The 23133-nt window shown below is 43.5% G+C and overlaps 1 long non-coding RNA gene across 1 annotated transcript in view; it reads left to right on the forward strand.

Moving 5' to 3' along the window:
* LOC130704945 (uncharacterized) overlaps positions 1-15098 on the forward strand; it is a 276914-nt gene extending 261816 nt beyond the window's left edge. Inside the window, exons 5-6 of the long non-coding RNA XR_009005503.1 lie at positions 6824-6943; positions 14969-15098. This is a non-coding gene — a long non-coding RNA (uncharacterized LOC130704945). The remainder of the gene's footprint in view (positions 1-6823; positions 6944-14968) is intronic.
* The last annotated feature ends 8035 nt before the right edge of the window (positions 15099-23133 follow it).

Genomic DNA, 23133 nt, shown 5'->3' on the forward strand with positions numbered 1-23133 from the left:
GAGGTATCTGTTGTAAATATTAGCATCTACCAAATGATGGGCTGTCTCTCCTCTTTGAACTGAATTCTGGGCTGAAACTTTTTTTGAAAATAGAAATTAATTTATGTTACCAGGGGGGAAGGGTGGGGGGAAGGGATAGTTAGGGAGTTTGGGATTGACATGTACACACTGCTTGCTTTCTTTCTTTCTTTCTTTCTTTCTTTCTTTCTTTCTTTTTATTTTTTGTCTTTTTTAAACATCTTTATTACAGTATAATTGCTTTACAATGGTGTGTCAGTTTCTGCTTTATAACAAAGTGAATCAGTTATACATACACATATGTCCCCATATCTCCTCCCTCTTGCTTCTCCCTCCCACCCTCCCATCCCACCCCTCTAGGTGGTCACAAAGCACCGAGCTGATCTCCCTGTGCTATGCGGCTGCTTCCCACTAGCTATCTATTTTACATTTGGTAGTGTGTATATGTCCATGCCACTCTCTCACTTCGTCCCAGCTTACCCTTCCCCCTCCTCGTATCCTCAAGTCCATTCTCTAGTAGGGCTGCATATTTATTCCCATCTTGCCCCTAGGTTCTTCTGATGATTTTCTTTCTTTCTTTTTTTTTTTTTAGATTCCATATATATGTGTTAGCATACGATATTTGTTTTTCTCTTTCTGACTTACTTCACTCTGTATGACAGTCTCTAGGTCCATCCACCTCACTACAAATAACTCAGTTTTGTTCCTTTTTATGGCTGAGTAATATTCCATTGTATATATGTGCCACATCTTCTTTATGCATTCATCTGTTGATGGACACTTAGGTTGCCACACTGCTGTATTTAAAATGGATAACCAACAAAGACCTACTGTACAGCACAGGGAACTCTGCTCAATGTTATGTGGCAGCCTGGATGGGAGGGGAGTTTGGTGGAGAATGGATACAGGTATGTGTATGGCTGAGTCACTTTGCTGTGCACCTGAAACTATTACAACATTGTTAATTGGCTATACTCCAATATAAAATAAAAAGTTAAAAAACTAGAAATGGTAAATTCTAGGGTAGCAAGAGACAGAGACCAATTGAAAGGTTTATTATTCTCCTTTTATTTTCTATAAATTGTAATGCCAAGTAATATCTAGGTATTAGCTACATGCTAATATTATCCATAAGCTTGAAGATGAGAGTCATTAATGATGTGAATGGTCCAGGACATCAGAATTGGTCTTTAAGAGAGGATAACAGAGGGATGCCCGTCATCTGCATCCAGGCCTATGGCAACACAACCAGATGATCCCTGTGAGTTGGGAAGGTGCTTTGAGCCCTGTTGTTGATGCCTTCCTGGCAGAAATTATGGGCCATCAGTAATATGCATTTGCAACACTCTTACCTAGGGCTGCCATATACAGGTGTGTAGGTTGTATCCTCCATAAGGGCATCTGGCTGAGGGAGTGAGTGGGAGGTGAAATTGAGGCCATGCTTAGCTGTTACCTGGAGGAAGGGATCTCTTTTGCTAATTTAAATTAATTTATTCAAGAAATATTTATTGAGTGCCTACAATGTGCTAAGTCTTGAGAATATACCAAAAACAAACAAACAAATGCAAAAACTGAAACAGCAACAAAAGCAAAAGAGATCCAACCCTCATGAAGCCCACAGCCCATGGGGAAGGGTTGGGGGACTGTGGTTTCTCTCAGCATGAGTTTCTACATCTGTAGAATGCGGACAGTATTATGTATATGTACACATTTGACCCAAACCAATGCTTAATGAGCATGTATTCCTTCTGTGGTTGTTGTTTTTGTTTTAATTTTCCTTTGAGGGAAATTCCTTCATGCTTGGTTCCTCTTTTTCCATCTTCAGGACTTAATGGCTGAATCCAATTTGCGAGAGTTTTACTTCTTAGATGTCACATGGATCCAAGGCATTTAGGCTTTTGACCTTTTGAATTGACATCGTGTTCTTATAGAGGAAAGGATGTAAATGTATCTGGATTTATCCTTTGCCCGTATCATCATTGGTCCTCTGTGTACACTAGCAGCATTATTGAGATAGAAAGATGGAGGGACAGAGAGTGTCAGAGATGGGAGGGAACTTAGGAATCACTTGTAAGTGAGGAATCTGAAGCCTGAGGAGGGTGTGACATGCATGTTGTTACAAGCTAGACAAGCTTGGATTGGAGATTGGTTCTCTGTTTCTCGTCAGGGTTCTCTATGTCAGCATGTGACCTTAGGACTGCCTTCAGATGGTCAGGTGAGGAATGTGCATTTGGAAATAACCTTGTTCTCAGATATGAAACGTGCTTCGCGGAGTACATGCCATGTGTGTTCCAAACCCTGTTTCTCTCCCGTCTAGAGAGTTCTCGAATTTCCTTTGCTCAACGATCAAGTGGCTGGGGATTCTGTGATTCAATTCATTAGTTCGTGGTGGTTCCAAGCTGTAACATAAATCTCCAGAAGGACCCCTCTCATGTCTTCTTCATTAAAGGAAGTCTTCCCTTGGTATTTCTCTCTGGCACTAGTCCAGGTATGAAGGAGAGGGACCAAGAGGCAGGGGAGAGTGCTCTGGGCTTAAATGCCAGCAATCCAATTAAAGGAATGTTTAACTTTTGTAAATAAAGCCCCTGTTTGGCCTGCTTCTCAGATGGAGGGAAGAAAATGAACTGATTTAGAACGAAGCCCCATACTGAGCAGAGAGGACTGGTGTTTATGACATCCTTCCTGGCAGAGGGAGCTCAGCCTGCTGTTAAAAATTATTCTCCCTCGAAGGCCAGCTGGCAGCAGATGCAGGAAAACATGCAGCGCAGTAAGCCACCTCCTCAGGTGCCCTCCCTGGTGAAGGGGACTGTTTACCTCTGCATCTGGTTCAAAAGAGCCTTTGGAGGGTCCAGTCCAGTGGCTTGGCTTCCATTAAGAACATGAGAAATAAAATTAAATGTAAAACAGCAGACAGTGGGAAGATGAGCAGAAAATAGAATTGAATATTTCACACACCCTTGGATGGGGAAGACCTCTGTGGTTTAGAAGCAGTGCAGGAAGCCATGAAGGAGAGGATCAAAAAGATTCTATGTCTATGTATGTGAAAATATTGAAGGCAAATAAACTGAAAAATACTTGCCGCGAACGTGGCATCAAAAGGCTATTCGTTGTTATTACTTATAATAAATTCATTCATTTAACATTTATTGGGCTTGCTGCTAGAGATACAGAGATCAAAGGCTTCGAGGCCTAGGTGCCACCCTGCAGAGGGGGATAGAATCCATCAACCTTGTTTCTAAACTGCCTGTTTATTCATTCATTGGCAGTTGGGGTGGGTCAGGGAGCTTCTATGTACATGTTCACACGTACTGATAAGAAAGCACTAGGATATCATTAGGTAAATGGACAAGTACAAGAACTGGAAATTTACAAAAGAGGGAATATATTTGGTTAGAAAATATATGTAAGAGTTCCCCGTCTCGTTAATAATGGTTGAAATATTATACGAATTAAAATGAGGTCGTTTTAGCCTATTAAATTACCAAACTTATTTTTTAATGATAATATCCAAAGCTAGCACAGATGTAGAGAAATAAGTAATATCATGCTCTTGTAAATAAATGGTTTTTAGACAGTATTTTGAGAATATTAACTGAGAGTCTAAAATGTCCATATTATTTGAGAGTAACTGCACGTCTAGGAACTTGTGCAAAGGAAATAATCAAAAATGCAGGCAAAGATTCATATATAAGAATATTGATAGTATCTATATTCTCCCAAAAAAAAAGCAGTTTTTAAAAAAACTTTTTATTTTTTGGGGGCCGTGCCACGCGGCACGCGGGATCCTAGTTCCCCGACCAGGGATCGAACCCTGCAGTGGAAGCACAGAGTCTTAACCACTGGACCGCCAGGGAAGTCCCTCCCAGAAAGCAGTTTTAATGTCCAACAACAGGCAAGTGGACAATTAAATTAAGACACATCTGTACAATAGTTTATTTTGAGTAAAACTCATATTGAAGAATATTTAATGATAATAGATATGCTCAAGATATAATACAAAGTAAAAGAAAAAGCGGGATACAAACTATATAGGAGTGGGATCTAAAAAATAAAATGAATGAATGTAATAAAACAGAAGCAGACTCACAGGTACAGAGAACAAACTCGTGGTCACCAGTGGGGAGAAGGGTGAGAAGAGGAGCAAGATAGGGGAAGGCGATTAAGAGGCACAACTACTGGGGCTTCCCTGGTGGTGCAGTGGTTGAGAGTCTGCCTGCCAATGCGGGGGACACGGGTTCGAGCCCTGGTCTGGGAAGATCCCACATGCTGCGGAGCAACTAGGCCCGTGAGCCACAACTACTGAGCCTGCGTGTCTGGAGCTTGTGCTCCTCAACAAGAGAGGCCATGACAGTGAGAGGCCCGCGCACCGCGATGAAGAGTGGCCCCTGCTCGCCGCAACTAGAGAAAGCCCTCGCACAGAAACGAAGACCCAACACAGCCAAAAATAAATAAATAAATAGCGTTCCCTTAAAAAAAAAAAGAGGCACAACTACTATGTGTAAAATAAATCAGATACAAGGATTAATGTACACCAAGGGGAATATAGCCAATATTTTAAAATAATTTTATATGTAGTGTAATCTATAAAAATATCAGATATGTTGTGCACCTGAAACTAATATAATATTGTAAGTCAACTGTATTTAAATTAAAAAAAAAAGAAAAGGAGGGTGTTTAGCAGAATGTTGGTTACCTGTGGGTGGGGCAGGTGTGCTCTAACAGACATGGAATTCGTGGCTTCTCCTCTAGAGTGTGATGCCAGCAAATCACTTGAACTCCATGGTTCTCCAAAGAGACTGTGGGCCCCTTGGCTTCACTTGGGGATTTTGCTTTACAAAGATCCCCATTGACTGAAAGGGGGCTTCCTCTTGAGAAGTTGAGAGAAACACACTGGAGAAAGAGATTTGAACCCAACACTGGTTTTGATGGTTGAGAAGGGTGAGCTCTGGGGCCACCAGTGCTGAATTCCTAGGGACCAAAGATAGACAATGGTTCTGGGGTTGTAGGACCCATCTGTACCCAGCACCTGGGGACTGCAGGAACCCTGAGAGCCATGGTGTGGAAAAGAGAGGTATGGGGTCTGCGATCTTGGTCACGCACGTTCAGCGCCTTTGACTGAGGTCCACCCTGAGAAGAAAGGGCCTTCTTCCTGGTGAAACTCTGATGGTTGGTTGGCAAGTTTGAGGCAGGTGGTGGGGATGTGACTTTCCCTGAGATCAGGTACCTGGCAGGGTGCTTCCAGCCCCAGCTGGGGATGAATGCAAGGAAAGTAGTAGTTGAGGCAGAGACTTGCGTATCAGTCCCTCTTGAGGGAAGGGTAGAAGTCAGATCGCCTCATGTTGGACCATGTAAGCCCCCAGGATTTTGGGCCAATTCAGGGAGAGGAGAAACTTCAAGAGGAAAATGAGACCTCCTGCTAGTAAGACATGAAGAGGCTCAGTTATTCACTGGAAAAATAAAAGCAATGAAATCAACCTTATGCATTTTATGATTGTGAAGCGGTGATAGCCCTTATTCTGCAGTGAGCATATAATTTTATACAGACAAAAACAATCAAATTTAAACAACACCACCCTCCCACTCTGATGGTTAGGCGATGTGTGAGATTGTCCCACGGGATTTAAACCTACCTGGCCATGCAGTTAACCCGATGAGTGTGTGGGCCCTTCTATCCGATAGAGGCCCTCCCTTTAAGGATCTGAGAGTGTGTGTGGTACATCAACCCCCTCCTGGCAGGCTCCTTGCAGCTTCACCTGGGCCTTAGGGGACATGTCAGCAGCCTCTGGGGTGTTTGGCAGGCCTGCCGGACGCCCGCTCCCCTCCCAAGAATCAGAGTCAGGGTGTTTCTGACACGGATGGGCTACCCCTGAGCTTGCAGATGGCTCTGAGCAGGGAAATCTTAATCCCAAAGCAACAGACACCCTTCTGTACCCCAGGCACTGAATAAATCAGTGGCGATCTCCAACTCCATAATTCTAACAGAGCCATCTCTGATGGCTGTGCAATTTGCTGTCTCGAGGGTTAGCGACCGGCCGTAATTGATGAGGAAACTGACAGCTCTTTGTCTTCCTTCACCACATTTGTCATTTGGCAGCTGGCTTATTCTTTATCTATTGCCTGCGACTCTCTCTCTCTGTGTCTCTCTCTCCCTGGGCACTTGTGGAGCAGATGTATCTCCTCCTCTCCCTACAGACAAAATCTATAAAGCCATAACATGTTTTTAATGCAATTCAGCTTTTTGAAACATGCATAATTGGAGAGTTCCAAAATAATTAGTTTATTATAGTGGGCCTGTAAAAATGAACTTGCATCTCATTTATGAGCCATTAGATCCCATGTTCTACGAGCCTGATTGCTATTAATGCCACCAGCATGTAATTTAGCATACTTTATTAAAATGTGTCACAATTGAACGTCTCTTGCTCCCAGCCACCACGTCTGGGGGCTGGGGTGGGTTGTTCTTCCCGTAGCAGAATTCTTCCCATAGCAGGCCTGCAGCTTTATTAATTTATTAATTGATTTGTTTAATTGTGGTGAAATATACATAACATAAAACTTATTATGTTAACTATTTTCAGTGTACAGTTTGGTGGTATTAAGGACCTTCAACTTGTTGTGTAACCATCACCACCATCCATCTTCAGACATCTTTTCATCTTGTAAAACCAAAGCACTGAGCCCATTCAAAAATAACTCCCCGTGGCCTGCAGCTTTTGCTGCAAAGTCCCCTCCCCACACCCCTGGTGAGTTGCATTGTGAGGCCCCTTTCTGGGAGAACATACGACATTCATTCTGTTTCTTTCAGGAGCAGTTAAGCAAAGGAAAGAACTAAAGCATTGAGATGGTGAGGAAAAAAGAAGAGAAAAAAATTCAGGATGTGTAATATGTGGTGCAACCCATGGATAGATGGCCATTGTTCTAGAAGGTAAGAACAGTTAGCTCTTTCATGGGCACAAACTTGGATTTTTTTCAGATAAATATAATGAAAATAAAAATATTATTGCATATCTGCTACTTATCTTCCACATGTGCCAGATGTAGAACATGGAGAGGGATGAAAGAAGAATAAGTCATATTCCCTCCTTAAGGAACTGTGGGTCTGGTTGGAGAAAAGAGTAAGAATTGATGAAAAGTTGTATGGTACAAGAGACTAATAATAATGACTCTGTAACAAAAACCTAAGAAGGGAATTGGAATCGCCTGCAGTCCTGGAACACTGCAGGGTTGTGCTCAGGGCAAAGGACCCTGGTGTGGGTGGAACAGGTGAGAATAGTTCTTCATCACCCCCTTTATGTACCCCACAGATAGCTGCCCTGGGTGGGGAGAAGGGGAAAAGGCTGCCCCCAGGTGGAACACTGGGAAGGGGCAGTGGGCTGCAGTAGGACCTCTGTCTCAGGGTCTAGCACATGACGTGCATACCCCCAACCATAGCCTAGAGATGCTGAACATTAGATGACCTGATATCCCTTTTTTCCTGCATGGATGTCATCAAGGGGCTGGCTGGAACATGACTGGGGTCTTCAGGCAGAAGCCCTGGAGCCTGGTACACAAAGGGAGATAGCAGCTCTGTCTCATGTCTTTGTGGTCTCATCACTGAAGAAGGAGAGGGCTCCCCCACTTTTCCCTCTTAAGGGGGCAAGTTGAGCTTTGTGACTTGATGTTCTGGGCCTACAGCAGGGATTAAAGTCTTTCATTTTTTGGTTTATAGAAGAAAACAGCTGGATTGCCACAAAAATGGAGTCTAAAGAGTGGGGGGTGGGCATCTGAACTTGGGGGCACAGTGATTTCTTAGGCCAGTGGAGGATGTAGAGGTGGTGCTCCCACATGTCAACTCAAGATGGGAAGGATTGTGAGAGGGTGGCACAGGGATGCTTGGGGACTGATGCCAAACACCAAGGTCATGAGAGCCCAAAAGAAGGACATACAAAGGCTGGCAGGTGGGCATGTGCTTTGTGAGTCTTGGAGGTCCTGCCTCTGGCCAGGGCAATATCCTGTGGACTTGGACCAGGAGTGTCTTGGAAGCAATCACAATGGACTTAGACCAATAAGAGCACTTCCCAGAATGTATGGATGGCTTGATCTCCTCTCTCACCTGACACCACCCATGACTCTGATATAACCCTATGGAAAAGAAGGGGCCCATTAAGAGCTGATATCTGTATCTAAGCAATCTTGCCAAGGATCTTCAAAGCTTAACTTAATTACGAAAAAAAAAAAAAAATAACCAGAGCTTTTCCTCCTGACCATTGTGGAGCAGATTCTGTTATATAGACAAAGGAAAATGGCTTATGAGAATCAAGTGGTGGTGTTTTATAAAACTCACCAGGGAAAAACTCTACAGCCCAGAACCTTCCAGGGGAATATCTATTATATTTAATTTTATAGAATTAATTTTTTTAAATTTCACCAAGTAACTTTTTTAATAGCTATTTTACATCTAATTAATAATAACTGCTTTATGAAAAAGCAATATGTGAAGCAGTATAGTATGGTAAAAGGAGTCCAAAAAGGAGAATAAGAAAGAGGAAGAGGAGGAAAGCAGAGAGGGCAGCTGAATATCCCCGGCTGTGACAGTGGTTATCATTGTAATTTTGTGTAAACAATTTCTGAGCCGCCACTTTCTATACCTATGAAATAAAATGATGGGATTGTACTAACTCTTTTCTTCCAACAAAATTTTACATTGAAGCCTAATATATATGACAGATACCAGTGGGACTACTTAGATTGAAGAGGTGGTGAGTGTGTGGGGGGTGTGTAGGGGTGTGTATATTGGGGGGGGGGTGAACGCAAAGCCAATAGCTCTACTTTGGAACAAGATGGAGTAGCTTTGTGTGCCCAGGGAACCTCTCTCTGGTTGAATGTTCTCTTACTGGTGCATGGAAGCATCTGGAAGGCATTTGGGAGAGGAGAGCAGAGGCCTTTGGCCCAGGGGAGGGCCTGCATGAGTGTTAGGAATCCCCCAACTGGCCCAGAGTCAAAATGCAGGAGTGATAGAAAAAATGGCCAGACCCATGCTGACATCAACTGGGACGTCCCGTCAGATGAAATCCAAGGTATCTGACATATCTGTGACTAGTCTGCCAATATTAGCTCCCAGAGGGTAGAACAGGCAGCAAGAGGAAACTGCTACTCCGGGCTTAACTCCAATCGGCAGAGTAACCTTGGTTGGTGAAGCAGAATTGACTGAGGTCCTGAGAATTAATGAGGACACAGTATAGAGTTTGTGGTAACCAAGATGGGGAGGGGTCTCTACAGTGAGAGATGCTGTGCAGGTCCTACTGTTATCAAAAGGCTCAGAATAATAATGGGTACCAATTCCTGCAAGTTGAAGGATTTGCACAAGGCATCCAAGTACTGGATGCACAATTTTTCAAGGCCCCAAAGATGAAGGAAGGGGAAATTCATAGGGACACTGTCTGCTGAGTTCAGGTGTAAATCAGCATGTCTGGACGAGGGAAATGGGGGCTCGTGGCCCAGGATGAATTTGCAAGAATGTTATGTCATGAACGTGGAAGCCGCACGTATCGGGGGCTGCCAGAAAAGCTGAGGAAAATGCAGTAAGCATTTTCTGATCATAATTGGGACAGACGAAGGGTCAAATATGGGCAGGTGGGCAAGGCCCCTGTCTGCTCTGACGGGGGTGGTGAAGATGGATGGAGAGGGGCAGATCCCGTGGCCCCATTTGATTTCTGCATCCTCCCTCTAGAAGGGTGGATTTTGGACTGAAAACTCAGGTGCTGAGTGAGAAACAGGGAGGCAGCAGGGGGTTTGGCTTAAGAGGCTTAGGGCAGAGTCCTCACCCTCCGAGATCCTGTGCTTCCACCTCCTCCTACTTAAAATGGAGATAATAATCCTTATCAGCAGGCCTCATGCTGTGGGCCTCAGGCAGCAGCAGCAGCAACACCTGGGCACTCATCGCACACGCACATCCTCAGGTCCGACCCCACACCTGCTGCATCAGAACATCTGAGATTGGGGCCTGGGAAGCTGTTGGAACAGACCCTTCAGAGATTCTCGTGCCCTCTCATGCTTGGAATCCTTGTCCATATCACTTGGCTGGCAGGAGGCTGAGAGAAGGGGCAGTATAGGAAACACCCTTGCACACCATAAGACATCTTGAAACTATTAGCTTTTAGTACATAAGTTTGAATGTCCTGGCTTGGACGAGCAACATCCCCAAAGCTTGACAAGACTGCAGATGAGATCACCAAAGTGCTGTCAGCTGGCAGAGCACGATTCGAAAAGAGCAAGTCGGATACTTTCTAGTCTAACCAGATGGAAAGGTCTCAGGAGGAAGTTATAAGGAACAGTTGGAGTAGCCAGAACGGTTCTCTTTCTCTCCAATCCTCTCCCCACAAGCACCTTGCTCCTTTCACTTAGTCAGTGGAATAAATAGAATTAGAAATGCACAGGGCTCCTCCGTACAGGGAAGCATAGATTATTTCTCTAGCATCAGAGCACTAATTTGTAACGTAGATTAAATCTGGCTTCAGATGGGGGAGGGATGGCACCTTTAAGATTTGCACATCATTTAGGGAAATCACCCACTTTACACATGAGAACGGATTAGAATGTGTCAGTATCAATACCGGGCATTTCCCTGTTGTCACATGATGTTAGAGGAACAATTATTTCACGTCTGAGTAAAAATCTTACTTGGAGGCTAAAGTTAATGTAGCAAATGGAACTGTGTGGAAACAGGGCTTGGTCTTGCAAAGGCAGGCAATTGCTCGTTACCGTGCTGGTTAACATATTTTTTCCCCTTCATCCGTTTTACCGGATATGAGACGATTATTGTTTTGCTTAGAAGAGGCCTTGGCCCCTCTGAACTCGGAACCATGTAACACAGACTCACAGTTCAAAGGTTAAAAGAGAATTGATCTGTGAGCTCTCACCAATCCCTTGCTTTGCTCCTTGCTCTATGAAGGATAAATCTCTTTTTCAGATAAATCCAGATTGGTTTTCCAACAGATTGGCTTTTGGCCTCCCCGGCTGAACAGTACTTTGACATAACCTGGACAGCCTCCCTATAGCTATGAAGAAATCATTTCCAACATCTGAGGTTAATTCACTAAATGAAGCGTTGGATTTTCTTTCAGGGAAGCAAGAAAAATTGTTTGGATGAGGTTAGAAAAGGCTAGGCAAGCTCAGAGAACATTCCCTGGGGCTCCAGCCCTGCACGAAGCTCTATTGGACATTTCTGGCAGTGCTAGATGAATAAACAGTAGGAAAAAAACCCTTCATTTTCTCATTGTCTTTTATGTTTTGAGTGACTTATTTATTATCCTAAAGGCCTTGTGAGAGAAGAAAGATGGGTGGAATTAGCCTTATTTGGCAAATGAGTAGACTGTGCCTGGGGAGTAGTTGAATATGGCTGGTCACTCAGCACACATCCAGTTACACCATACAGGGGACAAGGGGTCTCTGGTCTCTTCCCCTGGACTGTGGTTCCTTCTCATTCAGTGAGTCTGACTCCAAGTGCTTGCAGAAGGAAAGAGAAAAGAAAGAGATGTACAAATCACATCATCCCAGCATAGGGGAATCCTGGCTGCCGTGGCTTCATGCTGTCTCTCCCTGCAGGTCTCAGGATCCCTGCCATTATCTTGTTCCTTGGGAACATGTTATTTGGGGAAAGACCTCAAGTTCTCTTGGAAGACCCACACTGCAGCAAGGACTGGTTGATGTGATGTGTTTAAATCTTGCACTGGTGGGAAATCAAGTCCCAGAGGATTGGAAGAGAAAAAACCAAGACGGGGGAGAAGCTCAAAGGCTGGGGCATAGGCAAGGGTCCCAGGGCTGAAGAGGGCTACAATGGGCGTCCTGGCCTAGCGGGTGCCTGAAGGCCCTTGATGTATAGAGGTATTTGTATTTGTGTGCAAGGGAGTGGCACACAAGAGCCAGAAGAGTCTCATCAAGAAATTCCTGGGAGTGAGCATTTCATGGAGAAGGAGGCCTGTTGTGATCTGAAAAGGAACTATAAGAAGGGGACCAGGTGGCCGACCTCAAGGACACCGGGGAATAGGGAAAGCCTTGGCTTTCTGAAAGCCACCAAACTTAAGTTCAAGCCAATAGAGGATGACGGTCTATCAGACTTCTCTGTGCTGATGATATTTGGAGAGTCCTTGTTTATTTTGTCTAATTTGGAGTGAAAAAATATATGTTATGGGTTGAGTTGTGACCTCCCCAAATTCATATGTTGGAGTCCTAAGGCCCAGTACCTCAGAATGGGACTGTATTGGAGACAGAGTCTTTAAAGAGGTAACCAAGTTAAAATGAGGTCATTAGGATGGGACCTAATCCAATATGACTGGGGTCCTTATAAAAAGGGGAAATTTGGACACAGAGACAGACACGAACAGAGGGAAGGTGATGTGAAGACACAGGGAGAAGACGGCCATTTACAAACCAAGGAGAGAGGCCTGGAGCAGATCCTTTTCTCACAGCCCTCGGGAGGAACCAACCCTGCCAACACCTTGGTCTCAGACTTACAGCATCCAGACTGTGAGGCAATACATCTCTGTTGTTCAGGCCCCCCAGTCTGTAGTACTTTGTGACAGCAGCCCTAGCCAACAAACATAATCTGTTAAAATAAAAATAGCTGCCCCCAATGCGGATGAACCTTGGAAATGTTATGCTAAGTGAAAGAAGCCAGACACAGAAGGTCAACCACTGTATGATTCATTTTCTATGAAATGTCCGGAATAGGTAAATCCATAGGGACAGAAAGTTGATTAGTAGGGTTGCCAGAGGCTGGGAGAGGGAGGGAGTGAGGAGTGACTGCTTCATGGATCTGAGTCTCCTTTGGGGGTGATGAAAATGCTCTGTAGCTAGATAGTGGTGATGGCTGCATGACATCATGAATGCATCTCATATCGATGAATTGTACACTTTAAAAGGGTTAGTTTTCTGTTATGTGAATTTCATCTCATTTTAAACAAATGAATGCGTTTTGTGCATCCATGGTAGATAAGAGCCTGTTGGGAAGGGTACCACCTTCCGCTCTGCACTTTGCCTCAATGGAGTGGGTGGTGGTAGCCTTGGAAAGGAAGCAGAAGTGTATGGAATCCCTGGGGCCAGTGGGAAGGGAGAAAGGGCACTGGATCCTAGTCTGCTCAAAGTGACCGTGGTGTTGGACAGGCATTGCTGAGCTAAGGGGACCGGAAGCTGCTTGACCTTGACCTGTATTCTGATTGTGCTGAGCCCAGCACACTGTCTGGATGAATCCCTAGAGTAGACATGTGTTCTTGGGGTGCCCGAGCCTCTTTTGCACACCCTTCTCATGTTGAGAAGTTTCCAAGCTCTCGAGTCTTGCCTCCCAAGCCAGTATCACTTTTTTCCAGGCTTCCTTGCGACTGGGGCGCAGGGATTAACCAGATGCAATGGTCTGGGAACAATTTAGCAGCGATGACACGAGGAAGGAGGCTCTTTGCAGAATTTGTTCCGTGGGAGGGTGGGAAAGGGTGTCCAGCCTTCAGAGGCAGCTGAATGGGGCCCAGGATTGACATCCCCAGCCCACAGTGGAGGAGCGGTCTGCAGTGTGTCGTTACAGCTCTCCCCGTGGCAGGAGCAGTTCCAGAATGTTCTGTCGACTGTGCTTCCGACCTCAGAGCCCCCAGTCTGGACTCTGCAAGCCCTTGTGGTGATTCTCAGGCTGCCTTTTATACCTAAATGAAGTGGGGTCTTGTCAGTAAGAACCCTGATGTGTTATGCTTTTATCTCAATAATAACAAAAGCTTCAACATTCAGGCAACTCTTGGCCTCTGTGTTCCAACCATGGGTAGAAAGCCAGGCAGCAGGGACTATAAAATCAAAAATGCAAAGAAGACCAAGGAAAATCCATTCTGTGTTCTAGAGAATTCTGAGCCCCATTTCTATCCTGCTTATCCCAGTTGTTCTTTGGATCACATGGGCCAGTCATTTCTTTCCTTTGCTTCAGCCAGTTCACACTGGGTTTCACTCACATGTAATCAAGTCCCACTTAAGCACACCCCAAAACTGCAGGGCGTCCATCTGCATCTGCTTGGGTTCCACCCAGAGGGAGCTGGGAATGGGGCCCTTTAGGCCAGGTGTGAGAGGTTAGGTGGGGAATGCAATGTTCCTACCTCAAAGGCAGTAGCAACCCTCCAACAGACTCTGGGAAATCTCCTTGACAGCATCTCTCTGGTACAGAGGACTCTGCTGTCAACTTTTCCACTTCAGCCTAAAGCTATCACCCCAATTCCTGGACCTCCCCCCATCTGGCCCTGGGCCCTTGTCTTGGCCTCGCCTGGGCTCACAGACTGACTGGCTTGCCAGAACTGCTCCCTTTTCTCACTGAGTGAACTTCATCTCCCAGAGTCTCAGTTTCTCATCTGTATAATGCAATGAAAATATCTTCTCAGCAACCCCACACAAGTTGGCTGTGGAAAGATGGAAACTATGGTGTGTGAAGTTGTTGGTATTGTGCCTGTCACAAGAGTCTTTTCTCATCTGTAAACCATGAAAAACTTTCCCTGGTGAGTGTCTCATGGTTTACCTGCTTTACAGGAAACACAGCAGGTAAAGCACTTCAAACAGTGCTGGGCACATTCTCAAATGCTCAAATGTGAGTGTCCTCCTTTTATCCATGAGGCCGAGACCCTCCAGCTATTCTGCTCCCCCAGTCCTGGTATTTTTGCTGGTGTCTGTGGTCCTCTAGTGTGCATGACCCCCCATCTCTCCCTCCCTAAGAACTTTCTTGACAATCCCATTGTGTGTGGGGAAGGATGGACTAACGTTTCAACAAATGACTCTTTGAGAAAAGCATCAGAAAATTATCCTTAGCGAGGGGCTCCGATTAATTTAAAGACTGCTCTTGGGAAAGAGTCTGCCATATTAAATGCAGTGGGACCTCCCTTGGAGATATTCAGTGTTTAAGGTATCCTAAACACCCTTGCGTTGCCACTAACTATTTTAACTTTACCAACAGGAAATGTCAGTGATGGGCCAAAGGGAATATTTCCTTTTGCCACCAGGGCTTTCTAAGCCTGAGCTCTGGGAAAGGTGAAGGGGGAACTTCTGGAGGTGAGTTTTCTACTGAATACAGCCACTGTGTCAAAGATACTCTTGTCACTTGATTTGTGAATGCAAACGATTTCAAGTGAATGTAGGCTTTACATAAACTCTCCAATTAAAAGTACTGGATGTTCTCCAAAATGGCAAATTCTCCCCTGGCTTTGCAGAGGATGCTAATGAGTTATTGCTAATAGAACCATAAAGCTGTTATTTGCGTGAGTAAAATGGAGCTAATGTGTAGATAAAATTAAACTTTAAAATGAAATATTGTTAAAACAAAGCAGTTAATGAATTTAGACATGTTATTGAGCAGGTAAGTTTTGCAACTGACCAGAATGGATAATTTTAATTGGTCTCCTTGAATCAAAATCAATATTGGAAATTGTACGGCATATCAGAAACATATCCGTCTCCTCCTTCTGTTCATATCTGGATCATTTCCGGCATGAATCCCAGGCCCTGTCTCGTCAGTCCTAATGGGCCAGGAGGGAGGGAGTGGGTCAGATCATTCTCTGCTCTTATGGGGGGTAGCTAATCAATCCTGAAATCCAGGAGAACTCTGCTTGATCTTCTCAAGATGAAGTTTCCAGGGACGTAGTGCAAAACCCAAGTGCCAATCTTATCCTGTGCCAACTTCAGCCTTGGGAGGGAAATTAATAGCCGGATTCAGGCAGGACCCTCCACGAGAGGGCCTCAGATTTGTGATATTAGTGGGCAAGAGGCAGAACAGCAGAGACAGAAGCACTCACTTCTATCCTTCCCACAGTTCAGATCTCTAGAATCCTATGGACGCTTAGTTCTAATCGGTTATACATCACCTAAGATGCTTTGGGTGTGGCTGGGTCCCTGAGGTGGTATGCCTTCCCTGGCATTGCCAGGAAAATGCCATGCACTGAATGGCTTAGATTAGGGGTTGGCAAACCACAGCTTGGAGGACCAAATCCCACCATCTGATTTTGCATGAGCTAAGAACAGTTTTTACATTTTCAATAGTTGAAAAAAATCAAAAGAACAGTAAGATTTCAGGACACGTGGAATTATATGGAATTCAAATTTCAGTGTCCATAAGCAAAGTTTTAGGGCAGCACAACCACACCCAGTAGTTTATGTATCGTCTGTGGCTGCTTCCTTGACATGATGGAGGAGTTGAGTGGTTACAGTAGAGACTGTAGGGCCCACAAGCCCAAAATATTTACTGTATGGTCCTTTACAGAAAAAGTTTCTTCTTGCTTTGGCTAATTGCTGTCCTTGAAGGACTGGCGCTGGGTATGGGGGGCTGTAGGGATGAGGGCTAGATACTGGTTTTTTTTTTTTTTGGCTTTTCCAGTATTGTATTCTTTTCTTTTTTAACATCTTTATTGGAGTATAATTGCTTTACAATGGTGTGTTAGTTTCTGCTGAATCACAAAGTGAATCAGCTGTACATATACATATATCCCCATATCCCCTCCCTCTTGCATCTCCCTCCCACCCTCCCTATCTCACCCCTCTAGGTGATCAAAAAGCACCGAGCTGATCTCCCTGTGCTATGCGGCTGCTTCCCACTAGCTATCTATTTTACATTTGGTAGTGTATATATGTCCATGCCACTCTCTCTCTTCATCTCAGCTTACCCTTCCCCCTCCCCGTGTCCTCAAGTCCATTCTCTAAGTCTGCGTCTTTATTCCTGTCCTGCCCCTAGGTTCTTCAGAACCTTTTTTTTTTTTTTTTTTTTAGATTCCATATATATGTGTTAGCATATGGTATTTGTTTTTCTCTTTCTGACTTACTAGACACTTGAACAAGATCAGGATTTTATTAGGGAGAAAGAAAGGGGAAGCCGATGCTGTGTAGGAAATCAATGGTGTTCATTACATTTGAGAAGCCGTCCAATTTCTCTGAGACTCATTTTCCACACCTGCAGATGTGGGGTATAGCAGAAAAGTTTCTGGGGAATTGGTGAGAATTCAGGAGATGGTGTGTAAATATGACTGGGTGACATATGAAGGAAGGAAGGAAGGGAGCAAGGGAGGGAGGAGGGAAGTAAGGAAGGGAGGGAGGGAGGAAGGAATAGGGAGTCGTCAAAGGTGAGGTTGGGGAGGTAAGCTGGCTTCTATCATTGGCTTTATTCTTCAACATATAGTGGCCTTTGAAATGCTTCAAACAAATGACAAAGTGACATTTGCATTGGAGGGAGAGAACATGGCATTTGGTGGGTGGCTAGAGCAGAAAGGTCATTTGGTCAGAGAGCAACAAAAATGGAATGCTCATTGAAAGGGAAACTCATCAAATTGCTTTCTCCTTAACGCTTCCTCCAGGAGAGGGAAGAGACAAGGAAGGGACAGCTCTAGGGAACAGGACAGGGGATTATATGGGTGAAGCGCACTCAGAATAACCCTATTAAAACGGGCATCTGGTCAGAAAGCTGTGTGTCATGCCGTGATGCTCGGACGAGGAAGGTGATGGGAGGAGCCTGGCCACGAGGAAGGTGATGGGAGGAGCCTGGCCCGCAGGGGGCTTCATGAGACAACGTGGAGAACGCTGTCTCCGAGGCCACGGGTTCTAGTCCTGACCCCGCCAGGGACTTGCTCTGTGACCTGGAGCGAATGGGTCCACCTTTCTGGTATTCTGTTTTATAATCTGAGAATGAGAACTCTCCAATGGGATCGTTTCTTTGAAAACATGAATGTACTAGCAGGAATAGATTCAAGCTCTGAGAGACCCACAGTTGAAATACTTGGGGAGCTCTCTTTAAGGAAAAAGAAATACCAAATTGAATGAGAAAGTACAAATTTATAAGGCGGCAGGAAATCTGACAAATGATGTATTTTATTTTATATTTATGTATTTATTTATTTTTTAAAATGGCACAACTTTTTTTTTTTAAACTTTGGGTTTATTTATTTATTTTTGGCTGTGTTGGGTCTTCGTTTCTGTGCGAGGGCTTTCTCTAGTTGCGGCAAGTGGGGGCCACTCTTCATCGCGGTGCGCGGGCCTCTCACTATCGCGGCCTCTCTTGATGCGGAGCACAGGCTCCAGACGCGCAGGCTCAGTAGTTGTGGCTCACGGGCCTAGTTGCTCCGCGGCATGTGGGATCTTCCCAGACCAGGGCTCGAACCCGTGTTCCCTGCATTGGCAGGCAGATTCTCAACCACTGCGCCACCAGGGAAGCCCCAAAATGATGTATTTTAAAGTGATGAAAAGCACTGTAAACGTCACAAAAATTCAGAAAACTATCAAAATATTATTAATGAATTGCTTGATAAATTCTCATCCATTTTTTGGCTGCATACTTTTGGCTCACTTTTTTTTTTTTTTTTTTTTTGATGTGGACCATTTTTTAAAAGTCTTTATTGAATTTGTTATGTTACTGCTTCTGTTTTATGTTTTGGTTTTCTGGCTGCAAGGCATGTGGGATCTTAGTTGCCTGACCAGGGATTGAACCCGCACCCCCTGCATTGGAAGGTGAAGTCTTAACCACTGGACCTCCAGGGAAGTCCCTTGTCTCATTTCTTCATATGACAATGCTTTTATTACATTTTCTGAGGAGAGGATAGAATGATAACTTAGCCTTTTCGATGGAAATCTGTTTTTAATGATTGGTAATTGGACAGAAGGAAACACGTGACTCACCCCACAGCTATACTTGCTGTTTGCAGTCTCTCTCCAGGTCTGTGACCTGCAAACACAGGGATTCTAGTATTTTCTATTTGGCATGACTCCCATCAGAAAACGTAAACGTGGGGTGTATTGGTAATTGTGTACACTGTACCACTGCGTGAATTCCTAACGCTAAGAGTTTACATTTTTGACTGGACATCAACGAGAACTGAACTCTCTACATACACTGTTACCTGTCTGATGTAAGAAAGACATGTATTTCATACCTTGTTCCTGTTCCATTGCCCATGTGCTTCTGATGCTGTGTCAGGATCCAGGGGAGCTGGCTGTGTGCAGCAGGGATATTCCTGAAAACCAGGATGGTTAGAACAAGTGACTTTAAGCCATATATGTGTCTTAATGAACCTAAGCCAAATGTGTCTCTAGTGCCCCTTAGCCAGACCCAGATATTCAATAAATGATACTGAGACAAATTGCCATCCCTAATGGAAAGATCGTATTATTTCCCTATCACACATAAATACCTCCAATAGTCTATATGGATTAAAGACATACATGTAACAAACAAACCCATGAGACACTTAAAGGAACACACAGGAGAATTTCTTAATGACATTGGTGTAGGGGAGGATATCTTAAATCATTTGGAAAAGGAAAATGTCATAAAAGGAGACAACAATAGAATTAGCTTCATCAAAATTTTAAATGTCTGTGATGACAATAGACACTGTAAAAACAACTGCTATTTTTTTTTTTAACATCTTTATTGGAGTATAATTGCTTTACATTGTTGTGTTAGTTGATGCTGTATAACAAAGTGAATCAGCTCTACGTATACATACATCCCCATATTCCCTCCCTCTTGCATCTCCACTCTCCCTATCCCACCCCTATCCCACCCCTCTAGGTGGTCACAGAGCACGAGCTGATCTCCCTGTGCTATGCGGCTGCTTCCCACTAGCTATCTGTTTCACATTTGGTAGTGTATATATGTCAATGCCACTCTCTCACTTCATCTCAGCTTACCCTTCCCCCTCCCTGTGTCCTCAAGTCCATTCTCTATGTCTGCGTCTTTATTCCTGTCCTGCACCTAGGTTCTCAACACTGTTCCAAGTCTTTTGCATGTATTATTTCACTTAATTCTAATAACAATAAAATGAAGAGTATTATTACCTCCATTTTAAAGATGAGGGAACCGAGGCAGAGAGAAATCAAATAATTTTCCCAATGCCATGTGGTTAGTTTATAAGTGGCTGAGTTAAGAGACTTACTCTTAACTAAATGTGTTATCCTATCTCACCTTCTTGCCATTTTATTTGTAATAAAGTGAAAAGACATGCCACAGATGAAGAGAAGATCCTTGCAATTCATAAAACCATCAGAGGATCAACATTCAGAATATATAAAGAACTCCTACATGCCAATTAGAAAAATAGAAACAGCTCAGTTGAAAATGGGCAAGGGATAAGAACAGATGGTTCATGAAAGAGGATCCAGAAATGTCAAGACACACAAGAAAAGATGCTCAACGTTACTAGTAACTGGGAAGATGCAAGTTAAAACACCAAGGGGATTCATCTCATAGCCAGCGTGCGTGCAAAGGCTGAAAAGTTTGGTAGTAGCAAATACTGGGGAACATGTAGGGACCAGGAAGTATTCTGAGGGTCAGATGATGCAATTACTTCCAGGAGCAATTTGACAGGATCTAATGGAGTTGAAGATGTACAGTTCTTGTGACTCAGCAATTTCAAGTCCATTCGACTCTAATAGAAACCTTCACACTTACGCATAAGGAGGAGAGTGCCAAGTTTTCTCTACTGTACTGTTTTAATTGCAAAACAATAAAGATGTTAAAAAAATAATAAAATATATACATATTTTTTTTAAATTGAGTTAATTTTTATCCAAGGAATACATACATCTAGTTTTTAAAAAATCAAATAATACTAAAGTGTTTATAATAAGAAGCAACTTTCCTCTGCGGGGTTTCATCACCCCTAGTCTTGCTCCCTAGAGGCAATCACTATCTACTGTCTTAGCTTTATTTCTTTCAGTATTTATCTCCATATTTCTGAATAACATGTGTAGCAGGGCAATAAATAGATTTTTGCTTTGGTCTCAGAATTGCAGCTATAACCTCAAAGCGGAAAATAATAGGTGCTAAAAACTCCCACAGTCCAAAGGGAATTGACAAGATGACAAGACTAATCTCCCAAGATATTACTAACATGTGGCAGAAATAATAGGAATAGATAACCCTTGTCCCAAGTCCTATTCTCAAATCCTTAGAGTCATTTACTCATTTAACTATTGTAGTAACCCTACGAAATCCCTCTGTTTTATAGATGAGGTAACTAGTAATTCTGACCAACGACAGAAGTAGGTTTCTATCACAGATAGTCTCGCTCTTGACCATTACATGATACTACCTCTAAGTGGCCTTTCTGCCATCACCCGGTCCTTCCACTCCAGCCTGTATGGGCAGAACACCAGAAACTCTGGAAGGATTTTGCCCTCAGCCTAGGGGTGTCTCTTCACTTTCCCGTGCACCCTGCACATTGCAGCTGTGAATCAAGAAATTGGAGGGGGGTGTTCCAAGTAGGGTTAGGGGTATCTACAAGAGGGCAAGATGGGCATCTCATTCCTCTGATGGCTGTTTGTTTGAGGCCCATTGGCTGATTGCCCTTCATGTCTATTTCAGCAGGGAGGAAGTAATGAGAGCAAGGTGGGAATAAAGGCATGGAAAAGATGCAGGATTTCTTGTAGACCAAAGGGGCACTGGGGAAGTTAGCCAAGCTTGAGACATCTTGGTGGCACTCTGCTGGAAGGGACAGTAGGAGCAAGAGGCCAGGGTGTGAGGTTGGATGGAGTCAGAAGAGGTGAACCTGGTGGTGAGAAGGCACCTGAGGGTCCTTCAAAAAACTCATACAAGTTCCATATGAGAGAGCGAATCAGCATCAAGATTCTGGCCAAATGGTCAACATCTAAGACCAGCCAGTGTTAACTAGGAGGCAACAACAGCAGTGTCAGGTAAACTAAAAGTGTTTACACCTTTACTCTGACCCCTACTTCCTGACCAAAATGGAAGGGGGTGAAATTGCTGACATGTCTCCTTCACGCTTTGAGTTCCTTGGTTGAGGCTCATCTGGAGATGAGAGAAGAGAGGAGAGAAGGAGAACATTTAACAGGACCTAAGGTTGAAGTTTTAAAATGAAGGCAGAGGGATTGGACATTTCACACCATTCTTAAAATGACCAGCAAGCTCTGGGGTCTGACTGAGAGGTTATTAGGTGAAAAGAAAATGAAATTCAATATAGCACAGTTGAAGGTAGAGATCAGATGAGAAAATTAAATGACCTCATGTTTATACCCTCATCTCAGACTGAGAATATGCAGTTCTCTGAGTAGCAGATGGTTGCATTGGCTGAATACATGTGTTTTTTTCACTGCTTCTTGTTGATTTATCAGTTTAAATATTTTCTATTGTGTTTTTTTGTATGTAGGTAAATGATGAATTAGCTCCTTTTCACGCTTCCTTTCTACACATAAACCTTTTCTTCCCTATCCTAACAACTCAGCTGTATGTTTAGAAAATCAATCATAAGATTTATGTTATGGTAGCTGTCTAAATATTGTTCACTCATGGGCCATACTTTGTCTATGATTACATTTCCTTTCTTGGAAATGAGTAGAGGATAATTAATTATTTTTCATTAACCTTGTTTTCTATGTACATGTCTTTGAATTTTACCATCAGACCTGTCAATTTCCTATACATGGTTATTTTCTCCCCAAATGTTCACACATATGAAATCTTTCAGTTTTTTCCTCCCCCTTAGAGTAATCTCTCCTGAAAGTCCAATCTACCATTCTTGTTCTCTGAATCTGCTGCATGGCTGTTATCCTGAAACTTTCCTTGGTCAACTTCTTGCATTGGAGTTAGTTTTCCTAGATCCAGTCTTCCTTTGTTTTTTCCTGTCTTGGCTGTCTGGATTCCACTTTCCCCCTCCCTCCCTCTTTTCCTCCCTTCCATTTTCTTTCTTTTGTCATTGCATGTCTGAAAATGTCTTCATCATAGTTTCTTCTTTTTTGGCTTATGTAGCTGTATAAAATATTCTAGATTTTTATAAATTTGGCTCCCCCTCAAAAGCCCAGGATGTGACAAAAGCCTTTTCATGTGTCTGTTGATCATTTGTATGTCTTCTTTGGAAAAATGTCTGTTCAGGTTCTCTGCCCATTTTTTAATTGGGTTGTTTGTTTTTTTTGATACTGTGTTGTATGAGTTCTTTACTTTGGATATTAAACCCTTATCAGATATATCATTTGCAAATATCTTCTCCCATTCAGTAGGTTGCCTTTTTATTTTGTTGGTAGTTTCCTTTGCTGTGGAAAGCCTTTTCAGTTTGATGTAGTCCTATTTGTTTATTTTTGCTTTTGTTGCCTTTGCCCAAGGAGACATATCCCAAAAAATATTGCTCA

This window comes from Balaenoptera acutorostrata, chromosome 15 (assembly GCF_949987535.1).
Source record: "Balaenoptera acutorostrata chromosome 15, mBalAcu1.1, whole genome shotgun sequence".
Lineage (NCBI taxonomy): Eukaryota > Metazoa > Chordata > Mammalia > Artiodactyla > Balaenopteridae > Balaenoptera > Balaenoptera acutorostrata.